This window comes from Falco naumanni, chromosome 11 (assembly GCF_017639655.2).
Source record: "Falco naumanni isolate bFalNau1 chromosome 11, bFalNau1.pat, whole genome shotgun sequence".
NCBI lineage: Eukaryota > Metazoa > Chordata > Aves > Falconiformes > Falconidae > Falco > Falco naumanni.
This window is the reverse complement of record NC_054064.1, coordinates 18,447,576-18,460,423: the sequence shown is the minus strand read 5'-3', so window position 1 is coordinate 18,460,423 and position 12,848 is coordinate 18,447,576.

The following is a 12,848-nucleotide window of genomic DNA, read 5'->3' as shown; positions in this document are numbered from 1 at the left end:
GAAAACCATAGTTTGACCTCTGGGAATCCAAAATGAGTGCCTGTAGCACTGTGCCAGGAAGGTTTCAGGTGGTCCATAGTGTTTCATATTGGTAATGTGGCATCAAAGGTGAATCACAGAAAAACTGAGCTGGAAGTACCTAAAACAGATGTTCTCTAGTTTGCCAAAGAGCCTGAACCCATAGTGAGGACATATGGCTGAAATGGAAAGCGTTAGCAGTTTTCCTGCAGAATGTTGTTCTGTACTTCATCAGTACTGTTCCTTCTTTGCACAGTTATTAAGCTAAATATCACTGAGGCATGTGCAAATTTGATGAGAGAAATATTTGTTTATGCTCTCTATATATTTCAGAAATTAAAGATTTTTCGGTAGGCACAATTGTGCCTTGTGAGCCAGAATTTTCACTCTAATTTTTTTCTGTAGTCATGGAGCATAACAAACATTTGAAATAACTTTCACCAGCTTGATCACTGTTGTCAGGCAGAGTATATATGCAAATGAAACTAATAAATTTTGCTCAAGTTCTCTGGATTCCACCAGAATGTATGGAATTGTCTTTCATTAGTTAACAGCACTTAACACTTATGTAGCAATTTCCATCCTCTGTGACAAGCTTATTAATCAATGCAACACCTCTGAAAGGAGCATTGCTATGTATTCCTATTAGAGTGTGAAATTTAAATTGTATGGATGTGCTCTGAAGTGTTGGTCAATAGCCGAAGAAACCTGGGTTTTGAGTTTGGAAGTCTGTGGTTTCTGTCCCATGATTAGGTCAGACTCCTTTGACACACAGACCCCTTTATGTGTTTAATAGATCAAGTGCTGCTAGGTTTAGAGCCACACATCAAGTGTGGCCATACTCTAACTTTGAAATGTGGCGATAACACAACCATTTTTTATAATTGCTGCCTAGAGGACCTGAGATGGGGATACAGCATGCTGCTGCAATTTGCTCTTTGCAGCTTTGTTAAGACTTGCAGGAGCTAGAAGGTGTGTTCCAGTGCACAGTAAATAGGGTTGTGCTAAATGACCCCTGCCTTTTTTCATGCAAATAGGTGTGACAGCGTTGGGTTAACCAAGAAGTCAGTCCTGACATAGTGATGATAAACTTGTCTAGAGTGAAATCCATTGAGTTCCCTCACCTCTTTTCTGTGCCTGCTATTGTAGGACACTAATGTGCTGCTGATCTGCTCTCCTTGCAGTCAAGAAAGTGTCAGATGACAGTGTTTTCTGCCTGCTACATCCCAGGAAAAAAATGTATATTCTGTCCAATAAGCTTGGTTTGGGAAATGAGTTTTGTACATTGTTACCAGGTCTGCAGAAGCCACCAGGCAAGTGCAGTGAAAAAGGCTTCTATAAAGGGTATAATGAAAGACAAACCATTTCAGCTGGTGACTAGAGGCATATCAATAAAGATCACCTCCTGCATATATCAAGTGATTGATAGCAAGTTTGAAAGCTTTTTCAGTTCCCTGGTAGTGCCACCCAACTACAATAAAACACATGGATTTCTCTGCTACCCTTGCAGATAAACTTCCCTCATGCTGCATGTAAGAGCTTGAAGAATAAAAAAAAGGTACAGGGAGTTATTACTTTTAAGTAGCTCAGTCCATTGCTTTTAAGGGTGACAATATCTAAACTATAGCAGGAGGGGAACTGTTAAACATCTTGTTTGCTCTGTTGGTAGGCAGGCTCAGACTTTGTCAGCAGTCTGATGTAAATCAGCCTACTTGAAGGTAACAGCCCAAGATGTGCCCTGTGAGCCACGAGAGGAGCTTTTGGGATGCCAAGAGGGGAGATTTCAGACTAGAACAGCCACCTGAAAATTCACACCCCTCTGGCAAGCTCAGCAAGTGTAGTCCCTGTGCTTGGTAGCTCAACGGGGCAGACCAGGGCCATGGGCCAAACAGCAAGGGCTCCCCCATACCTGCCTGCAAGGCGTAGGCTGCCATCCCATTCTCGCTGCCTGTCTCCTTGATAGCTACGTTGGTGGTATTGCTGGTACATGGTTTGGCGTGGAGGCTTGTAGCTGCTTCCCTCCCTTGTGGATGCTGACTCTGACCCCTCAGCACAACTGGTGCTTGGTCTTGTGCAGTTAATAGGAATCAATCGTTCCTGTTGAAAAGGACTCTGTGTTTTGAGGATTTGTGCATCCAGACGTGAAATATTCATAGCTAAAAGCTATGGAAGGATTATATGAGGTTTTATGGCTAAATCTGTATCTGTTTCAGTGCCTTATGCTCATGGAAGTCTTGTGTCAGCTGTCAGGAGCCCACAAACCTTGGGAGAAGTCAAGGGGCTTCTGGGAAACTCTTACTGAGAGAAATTTTATACTTAGATGCTGTTCCTTCTCACCAGAGAAGGAAATCCAGGTTTGTGAGACTCCAGGATCTAGGAAATCACCTTGAAAATACCAAGGTTGGTTGATCTGCTTCATCCACACACAGCCTGTTTAGCAATTGGTTCCAGCTACAAGGCTTGGGTTTGGATGTGGGTCCAAATATCCCGTAATTTAAAGGCGAGATCTTTATCCTGCTGATGTCAATGTGGTTTCTGTCACTGGCTTAACTGGGTAAGGGTCTACACTGTGTTCTAAACCAGAGTTTTAGTTTGACCTATATGTAAAGTAAAGATGGGTATTAACTTGGAAGTCTGAATTTCTAGAAGTCTCTCTCTCTCAGTAATTCTTATTAAATTCACTACTCCAGCATAATGTAGCTTTCTGTTCTAATCATAGGATTGCTGTACTTGGGCATGGCACATCAAAGGTGTTACCTTGCTCTCGTAGCAGAATCTTCCTTAGGTTTGCTCACTCAAGGGACCCACGCCAGACTTCCCCAGTTCTATGCACAGGCCAGATTTTCAGCTCCCTTTTAATCTTTGGCAATTTGAATTTATATGGAAAACTTACAGGTGACAGTCTGGCTATGTTGAGACAAGTAGGATAGAAACCATGTCAGAATAGTCCCTGAAAGTCCTACGATGTGCTTAAAGCATTTCAAGAGAACCCTTGATCCAAAGTATCAAAGGGTTACAGTAAGATGAAGAAGAATTAAAACTGATGGTGTGCCAGAAAGCACGTGCAGCACAAGGTCATTACTCACCCTCGTTAAAGCAGTCTCAGTACTGTGGCCTGATCTGAAGCTTAATTGAAAAGTTTCAAATGATGCATTATAACGAAGACAAGACAGCCACTGCCCATTCCACGACCTCTGCTAAAAAAGGCAGATCAGTAATAGGGCAGAAATCTAAGCAATTGCTTGAGGATAATCAAGGCCTAATGAGGTATCCACTTCAGTCCTTCAAAGGTGGAGGAACCTCACCCTGACGCTGGAGAGAAAGCAAAGACTGATATGAGCAGGTTCCTGCATCCAGGGAACGGGCCACCTGACCAGGGTAGTCATGGGCCTTGGCAGTGGAGGGAATACAAAAGCCAACACATATTTGTAACATGGGTTTTGAGTTGTACAAAATGTTAGTGCTGTGGCCTAGGACAGCCTCCACTCAGTTGCTGCCTTTTGCAATCATTTTCCGTTACCCCAGACCTTGACCCTAAGTGTTTGTAAGGAGCCTATCAGGTCTGAATTGTTAGTTGTGTTAGGAACCAAGACAGTGGCAATAGGAGATAGTTGACTGTCGATGTTATCAATTTTCCCTAAAAATTCACAAAAAAACCAAAACCCATTGATGTTCCACTTGAATGTGATAATAAATTGCAAGTCACAATTACCCAAAGAAATCAGGTATCTCCTTGGTATCTTCCTCTTTTTTTTTTTTTTTTTTTTGTTCTATTATCTGTTCTAGCAGAGAGGTCAGTGCCTGTATCCACACAATTATCTCCACATCCACCTGCCAAACTGTGGAAGCTGCTCTTCCTGGGCTACTCCTTGGGCAGCTGTATTGGAGGGTTTGCATGTGCCCCTGCCTGATGAGCAGTTACAGTGTGGAATCACCTTTCAGTCTGTGGAAGCCAAATGGTTTTTCATCTTTTTGAAATAGTCAGCTCACCCATTTTAACCGGTATCTGCAGGCTGTGCTTTTGTCAGGAGAGGGTGTCCCTACAGATTTGTATCTGCTTGCTGACCAGGTTTGCTTGCTGTTCCTAATCTCTCCTGTTCTGATAAGATCTCCCTTCTGTCTTGAGATACACTAGCCATGGGAAGCTAGACCAGACAAAAACATTTTACAGGGTTTCGAGTTCAGTGACAGAGTACAGCCTTCAGATGGACTTGCTTAAAGGCATCGTGAGCAATGACAAGTTACAAAAATTGTTGAGCACTGTGGGACGTTTTCTTTGGCCTTCAAGTTCCTCCCTGATTTTAAGTACAGTTAAAAATCAAAGTACCTGCTTTCTTTGCTATGAATCCTACTTCAATTATCTTCTGCTTTTTCATGTAATTTCCTTCAACTTGAAACAGAGACTCAAAAAGGATGCAAATATAAAGGAAAAGTTATAGTGAAATAACTAAAACCCCATTTATGCAGCTCTTTGGGTAGCTGTCTTGAAGACCATGAGAGGTGCAACTGGCTTCACTGGGACACCCTTGGGTTTAGTATTAAACCATGTGTTTTGCTGAAGTAAGACCTTTAATATATGACATATGGCATCAGCTCTACAAAATATTACTGGTTGGCAGACAGCCCTGCTTCTGTCTGTTGCTTGCAAATTAATACTGTACGTCTGTGTGGGTAAATAGGTTGTCATCACCAGTGCCTGTGGTCACTGCAGGCTGCACCCACAAGCCTAAGGATTTTGCGTCTGTACTTTCCTCAAGAGGGATTTGTGTATTAAACTGCTGGTGCTGTACCTATGAAAGCAGTGACTGAGCAGTCCTGCCCAGGGAGGAACCAGTGCCACTGTGTTTTCAGGTCTCTGAGGAGCTCTAGGACATCACAGGAGGACGGGGCACTGCCAGCTGCTGCATGAGAGCTGCCATGGTGGCTGGCTGGGCTCTGCATGAGCTGGAGCCTGCCACAGTGTCAGCAGGGCATGCAGTGAAAAATAGGCTGCCTGCACCAGCCCGAAGGTACAGTGTCTACAGGCATTTCTTGATATATTGTTTCTTGTTAAGAATCATTGATTGATTTAGCTAGTTACAGGGCTTTTTTACTTATCTTCCATGTTAATACGGACAAAATGCAGATGGAGGGATGTCTAGCATGTCTCAGGAACAGGTACCAATCTGCTCTTCTCAGGTGTCTACAAACCTCAGCTAGAGCTGATCTTTTTGATTCAAGGTTGTATTTTTTGCATCTGTTGTGGGCAGTACAATTGCCCACACTTTTCCTGGATTGTTGCAGCATTCAGACAGCTCACGGGGTCTCCTTGCTCACCTTACAGTATCTTGAGCTAGGGAAAGTTAAGGCCAGCCTTAATTTGTCTGTTCTACAGGTGGTGTGTGCATGTGGTGTGGGTGTGATGGATCATGAGCCATGGATTGGCCACTACTGGCTATGAAGGATAAGAAAAACTTCCAAAGAACTTAAGTCTGTTGTGGGGTGGGGTGGGGGAAGGAGAGAGAGCGGCCAGTGAGGAGATGTTCTACCTATATGCAATCCACTAGCTTTGCTGAGTTTTAAGTAATGAAAAGGAAAAAAAAACCTCTGACATTTTTTACAAAAATGTACATCCTAGAATCCATGTGGCAAAAAATAGGGCAGTTGAGTTATCAGTAGCTGATGAGAATATGAGAAAAGTAATTATTGTGTAGTCCTATTAATGAAATTGTACTGCAGCTCAAAAGAAAAAAAGGAAAAGTCACCAAAGAGAGCCTGGTGAGTTACTTTCAGGGAAAAAATAGCTTCTATTATATGAATAGAAATACCAGCTTGTTAGCTTAGCAGAGAGCTCTGGACACTTACAGAAATTCAAAACATTTCCATATATCCCAGTCCAGGATGGAATTAAAGTGTTGTAAAGCTTCCCTGGAAGCCAACATTTATCTAATATGTAAGCATATTTAGATTTCATTTTGAAATGGTTGTTAAAGGCTATCCTTTGGCTGCACTCTATCCTTCCTTCTAACTATTTTTTTGAATTGTTGAACTCTGAGATTTTTATGCTAAGAAAAATGTACTTTCAGAACCAGAAATGCCTGAATGACCAGTTACAGCATGTACTAACCCTGAGAGATATCCATTGAATCTGCTCTCCTCCTCCAATTTACTTGCTGTTTTTCCAATCATGCCTTGCATTAATGTTCTACACTTAGCTAAACTGTGTGTTGTATTTTAGATCTGTTTTTGTTTTGTCTAAAATATTTCCAAATTGGCATTAAGTATTCAAGATGTAATCTCTGTAGCAGGAAACTAGTTATCAGATTCATATAAAATAACTGGGCAATAGAAATAACTCTGAGCAGAATGCATTTTTTTTCTTAGAATTAATTTAGAGGGAATTTAATGCCTGTGAAAGGTGCTGGATTGCAACATCAGAGAACTGAAGCTATTATTTAACCACAGAGCGGTTACAGGATGGGAGATGGCTTTACAAGATTCCCCATGAGGGCTGACAAAATATTTGTCTCAGGTTTGGTGCCTTTCATCTAGCTGGAACAACCAAGCTTTCATTTCTCAGTAACAGTCAGTCTCAGGTTGTTAGCTTTCACCTGGGTGACAGAGAGAGCCCTTCCATAAAAAAGAGGGTGTGGGGAGTGTTTGCTTTTGTGATTACTGGCTAACGTTTATAATGTGGTTAAACCTAAAACCATAGATTTACTACAGCTGAGTTGGCACATCGCTGTAAGGCACAGTCCTGGGTCAGAAATTCAAAGCACACAGCATGTCCATGCTGTCCACACCACAGAGAGAGGTAGAGCTGGAACAGAAGGAAGGGGCAGGTGCTGTGACCTGCACCCCACCACACGCTCTGCCACCACCCTTGCGATGCCCCTGGGCATGGCACTGCTGTGCTCGGATCCCTTCAGAGGCCCATCTTTTGCTTTCTGTTGCCACCTGTTTCTCAGAGGAAGGATGAGAGTGGTAGGCTGTAAGATGCTGTTATTGGACCTTTACCAGGTCCAGGATCTGGTTCTCATCTTTTCCTTTTTTTCTTCTCTGATGTTTCCAGAATACTTATCTCTGAAGGCCACATATGATCTGCATGCTTTCAGTCTCAGGTCTCAGTAGTAAGGTTCCTATTAGACAGGTACAGACAGTGTGCCAACTGGTAGTCTTGCTAGCTGCAGAAGACACTGAAAAGCATTTTTCATGATACATGTTAAACTTCAATTTATATTTGCTGCTTAGTTAAATTAATATGTTTGGTGGTGATGTTTTTTACTGACTTCATGAGGAGGAGGAGAAGCGAGTAGCCTCAGGGTAGTTTTTACTAATTTCTTTCAAAGGGAGAGACTTTCACAGTACTGCCTGTGTCCCTGAGACCTCATCAGGAAATAAAATCAACCTCTGTTTTGCGTGTGCCTGGTCTCACAGGAGCAGGGTGGCCTGCACACGTGGGATGCCCAGCAGGCTGTCCACAGCAGCTCTGCTGCTCTCGTGGCAAGGCCAGCAGAAATACAACTGTAACTGAATAGATCAATAGGCTTGTTACTGTAATGCAAAGTTGACTTATGGACAAGCCCACTAGGAACCAGTTAAAAGTTTTTTCCTCTGAAGCCACGTTCTTCTACTGGTTGTGGTATGTTGGAAAAAGGCTGCATTCCCTCACACTGGAATTTCCTGTATTAGCACTACACAGGAGTGGATTTATTTTGTAGTCCTTGAGATTTCTGAGCTTCATGGATTTCACAGCTTTTACGCACCATGAAACAAAGATCTGGTTTCTACTGAGGCATTGTAGAAAGGATGAGCATCTGCTGACTCTTTGGTCTTCCAAAGATTGATGCCCTCCAAAACCAGAGGTGAACCAGTCTGGGATTATCTCACTGAAGACTGAGGTATTAGTGACACAGCTCTCATATAGTTTATGTATGCTTTTTGCACTGATTTTTGAAGCTAAAATAAATGTTTCCTTGTTTTATGTCAATTTGCACCCTAATGTACTGCTGAGGGAGCTCATGTTGCTTCTGTTGTATCAGGAATATGGTGGTTACAGTCTGTAAAATGCTAAACTAGGCCAGGGCACGAGCATCCTGCTCCAATATCTCCCGCCCTAAGCAGGTTTGTCATCCTCTGGGCTGTTGGTCTCAGTACCGCAAAGGCACTGTTACAGGTTCGTTTTGTGTTGCGGGCTTTCTAGAGAGGCCTGCGGACTCCTCCTCTTTTCTCAGACTCACCTGACTCCAGCCCAGCTGTGGTATTCCCACTTCTTAACTTAATCAAAATTGCTTTTCAGATATCCAACCCCAAAATTTACAGCTTCATTGAAATGGAGACAGGTTATGTAAGACTTTCTGCATAGAAATGTGTAATATATTATACTATATAGAGTTTTGCAGAAAAGTGGAAAATATCTGTTTGGTTTTGGAAATACGTTATAGAGTTATTCAGATCCAACTTTTTCATTATTGTACTAATGTCTTCCTGATCTGCAAGTTTTTAAAAGCTACATTATTGGTTTAGGATTTTTTTTTAATCTGAAGTAAGGATACTTTCCACCTTAATTGCATGCTAATTAACATTTTGCTTTATGGAGGATTGATATTATACAAACTGTATAATAGTCCTATCCCAGCCACCTCTCTCCCATACCTGAAGCCCAAAAAACCTGTTTTCTTTATTCCCAAGGTGACTGCTGTGCTTCCCAGCAGGCCAACACAAATTTTCAGACATGTCATAGAGCTCCACAAATAGCCAGTCAAACCTCCCCCCCCCCAACTTTCCTGACGGGGTCTTTCTTTTATATCCTTACATTCTTTTTTATTACATTTGCCTCAGTAATCAACATGTCCCAAACCTGTGGAGTGTCTTAGGTGGGAAATTTCATCAGCTGCACCTTAGAGGAACACTGCTGTCATGTCCCTGCTGCAGCTCTCGCTTGCCTGTGCAAGGGGATGTCAGAGCACTGGCTGATTTCTTCTTTCCCAAGCAATAATTTAATTTGCAAAATGTTGTGGTTTTTTTTCTAAAATGTGTGAACTTTCCCTATTCCATGTTCTTGAAACATGAATTAATGCTCTGTTTTCATCTGAATAGCCGCGGTATGTATTCTGCCTTTGCACACAAGCCTTCAAAGCTGTGTGGCAGGGATGGTATGAGAACACATCACCGCTAAGGCAATGAACTTAAATTTTCTGTGAGTCCCATTGATAAGAAGTTAGCAGTGGTCCTTGCCAGTCACACCCTTATTGGTGCTCAGCTAATGGCCAAGCCACCACACTTAGGTGGACGTGTCTTGAAGCACTACTTTGATCACTGAAAACTCACTGATAGGAGGAGACCACTAGAAATCAGCTGAACCATGGTGCACCCTTCCCTACAGATACAGAGTCAGGCCACATACTGTGCGCTTGGGCAGTGTGCTGGTGAGGTCCCACTACATAAATACAAACAGAACCACAGTAAAGTTTATAATTTTCATTTAATTCTTAGTTCTTCCTCTCCAAACTTAATTCTTATCATTCATATTTGAAACCATCTGGCCTTTAAGTCAAGAGTTAGTATTGCTCTGTGCAGTATCAAGGCCAAGCTCTGGTTTGAACTACCTGTTTAAAATTCCCCTTGTTTTAAAATCTTGGCTGAATAGTTTTAATCACTTCTTGTTGTGAGCTGTGGTGCTGTACAGTGGGCTGCACATCACTGAGAAGCTTCAGTCTAGAGGTAGTTGCACTTCAGTGCCAAGGGAAATAATAACTGGATGGATGGAAAGCGTCTGGGATTGATGTGGTTTAAAGGTGCTGTTCGTGCAAGCTATTATCAAGGAAGGAGTTAGGGAAGAGATCTACTCTTAAAATGCAGGTGCTCTCATGCTTTCTCTGACAGATGTGTTCCAACAGTGTTTTGAATTCTGTTTAAAATTTGAAAGAGCTAAACCTTCAGGCTCTTCTCTTCCTTTCTTAAATTCATTTCCCTGTTTAGATGAAAAAGAAACATTTTGCAACTTACTTTAAACTTCCTTCAAAAGAACTTCTGGAAAAGGAACGTTCATGTGAAGCACGTAAGCTGTAAACGAATGTTAAGCATAGCAGACAGTGATTTTAAATGTGCTAATGGACAGACATTAGACTGTAGGAATTTACCTAAGAGAAAACCTTGGATGTGGAGGGACTGAGAGGAAGGGATAAAACCCCAGCGAATGAACCAAATGATAGAAAAGTGTTACCAGAGTAAAGAGCTGTACATGCGAAACAAATACTGAAATGGGGAAATAGCATCAGCCAAAGATAATGAAAGATAGAGAACATTTCGGTTAAATAACTGATGCAGGAGTATGTACAAACACCCTGTACCAATCTCCATCTCTTTTTCTCTCTCCCCCGTTATTTTGGCATTTTTTTCCCCTGCTGCTGATGGTAGCTTAACAGAGTTAACAGCATTAATGGGCAAAGCTCCTTCCATCTAAATGTGCAACAGACTTTTTTACAGTGCTCTGTCAGATGTTTTCAGGTATGTATTTGGCTCAAGATTTCCAACAAACTGTTTTCCTCAGATAATTTTTGATTAATTTTCTTAGGCCTCCTGGCTGGTAGTTACTTTCTCTGGCTGTGTGGAAGCAGCAAAGCAATTGGGTTGAGGTTTGCATGATTTGTGAATAGGAAGGGGGGAGGAAAAAAAAAAAAAGTAGTCAAAAAAAATACCCCCACAGGAAATAAATAATGGGCAATATGTTTCCTTTTGAACTTTTTCAAATCAACCTCTGGAAAAGGTGTCATAAAGCCCCCAGAAATGAGTAACAGCACAGGGACAAAGAAAACTCTGTTACAGATGTCCCTGCAAGTCTATGAGCAAATTGTTTTTTTCTAAATAACTCCAGAACATTACATGGCCTTAACAAGTTTCCCAGGACAGGAACTCCTAGTTTATTACTTGCTCACATTGTCATCAGAAATTAATTTTGTCCCTGAAAGACAAATTGGCTGGTAGCTTATGAAGTTAAATGGAAAGAACAAGTGAGCATCTGTTTCTTCTACATTTTGTCTCCTTGGTGTCTTACATATAAATGAATCAGAGTGTTCAAACTTAAATTAAGATCTTTGGCTAGATAAACAGTTAAAACTGGTTCCCATAGCTACCTCTCACACATAGCTGTGATTGCATTATAATCCCCTAGTAATCAGGTCTAAATGAAAGAAAGATGATAAGGGTGCTATTTTCAGTTTTCAGTACTGATTTTTATTAGCTCTCAATCAGATCAGGACTGCTTTGCCTTTCATCACATTGTGGCAGTGTTTGTAGAATCATTAGAGTAATAAAGTGTAAATCTTACCGAGGTGCATTTTTCTTGAGGTGTTTTATATAACGAAAAGTCTGAAGATTACATTGGCGGGTACAGGAAAGATTTGTTTCTGCAACTAAAGTGAGGATGTAATGTATGCTATATTCATTTATTCTTTACCCAAGCGAATACCTAATGAATTACCTTGCCGAGGTAAAACAAAAAATAAAAATATCCAAAGAATCAGCCTGTCTGAACATGGTCCTAATATACTGTATATTACAAGTACTGAGTTTAGTCGTTTTTTTAATTTGCCTTATTATCTGGTATCATATCTCTCCCTGTGCATTACCATGCACAAATGAATTACAGGCAAAACCACAAGCACTGCTATTACCAGCCTGCTGTTTTTAGTAAACTAGTGCAGCCCAATAAAACATCATGTTGCAGCAATACATAAGTATTTATTGTAGAGTAAATTTCAGCTAAACAAAAGCACACAGGGAGGCCTGATCCTGCTCTTAGGTGAGGCAGTGGCGAACCTCGACTTTGGCTCATACACCATTTGCATCTCACCTGCACCCTTGATTTGCAGTATGCTTTGAGGTAAATTTTACTTAATAGCTTTACTTCTGAAAAGTTCCCAACTGCCAAATTTAGAGGCTTCACCCAATCTTCAGAGGTGTTCCTGGGTGTTTCTGCAGGCAGAACTATCCTTTAGCACAGAAATTGCCTTGTGTAGTGTAGCAGGATTGTTTGCAGAGTTTGCAGGTGTGCCCCATATTTGCAATTAACTCCCAGTTTAATACTGGAGTGATTTTACTTTCCCATGGACTTTTTTTGGTTTTTTTTATCTGGTGAATGTTACAATGTATCATACTATAGCATAGCCATGAAAATGCCTCCCCATTTTAAATATTTGAATTTTATGTATTCTATATTTAAATGAGCAGTAAACTGTCCCAGTAATTCAGTGTTAGATATTTACAGTCATCCATACAACTGCAGGCATATTAGGTAGCAGTAGAAATTAGTAAAAAGTTGAAAAAGTAAAAGCAAACAACTTTCTTGTTTTCTGTTTGATTTTAATATACTTGAGGTAAGAACCACACCTGATTTTAACATTAACAAGTTATACTCACTTTCTGTTCTATAAAAGGTGAATCTGTGCAGTCATCAAATAGTGGTGTTTGCATAGTTAACAAAGTCTAAGATACTGTCTGATGTTAGGACATGGAATATTTTAGGACAGGGACCATTTAATGTATACAAATTTATACCTGGGATAATTAGATATTGGTATGCACATCAGGCAAAAAAAGAATAAATCAGTTCATATGATGTTATAGATAAGGAAACAAAATTTATGTTTCAAATTCTAATCTGTTAAGGTTTTAAGATGCAGAGAGGTTCTCAGTCTAAAATGATTAATTTCCTACTAATATTTTAAACTGCAAAAAGCTCAAATTCAAACATTGTTTCAAGGCAAATAGGCAAAGAGAGTATTTTGGTCAGAAAGGTTTTGTGTGTTTGTATGTTGACACGCAAATGTAATATGTCTGGAAGATGTTGC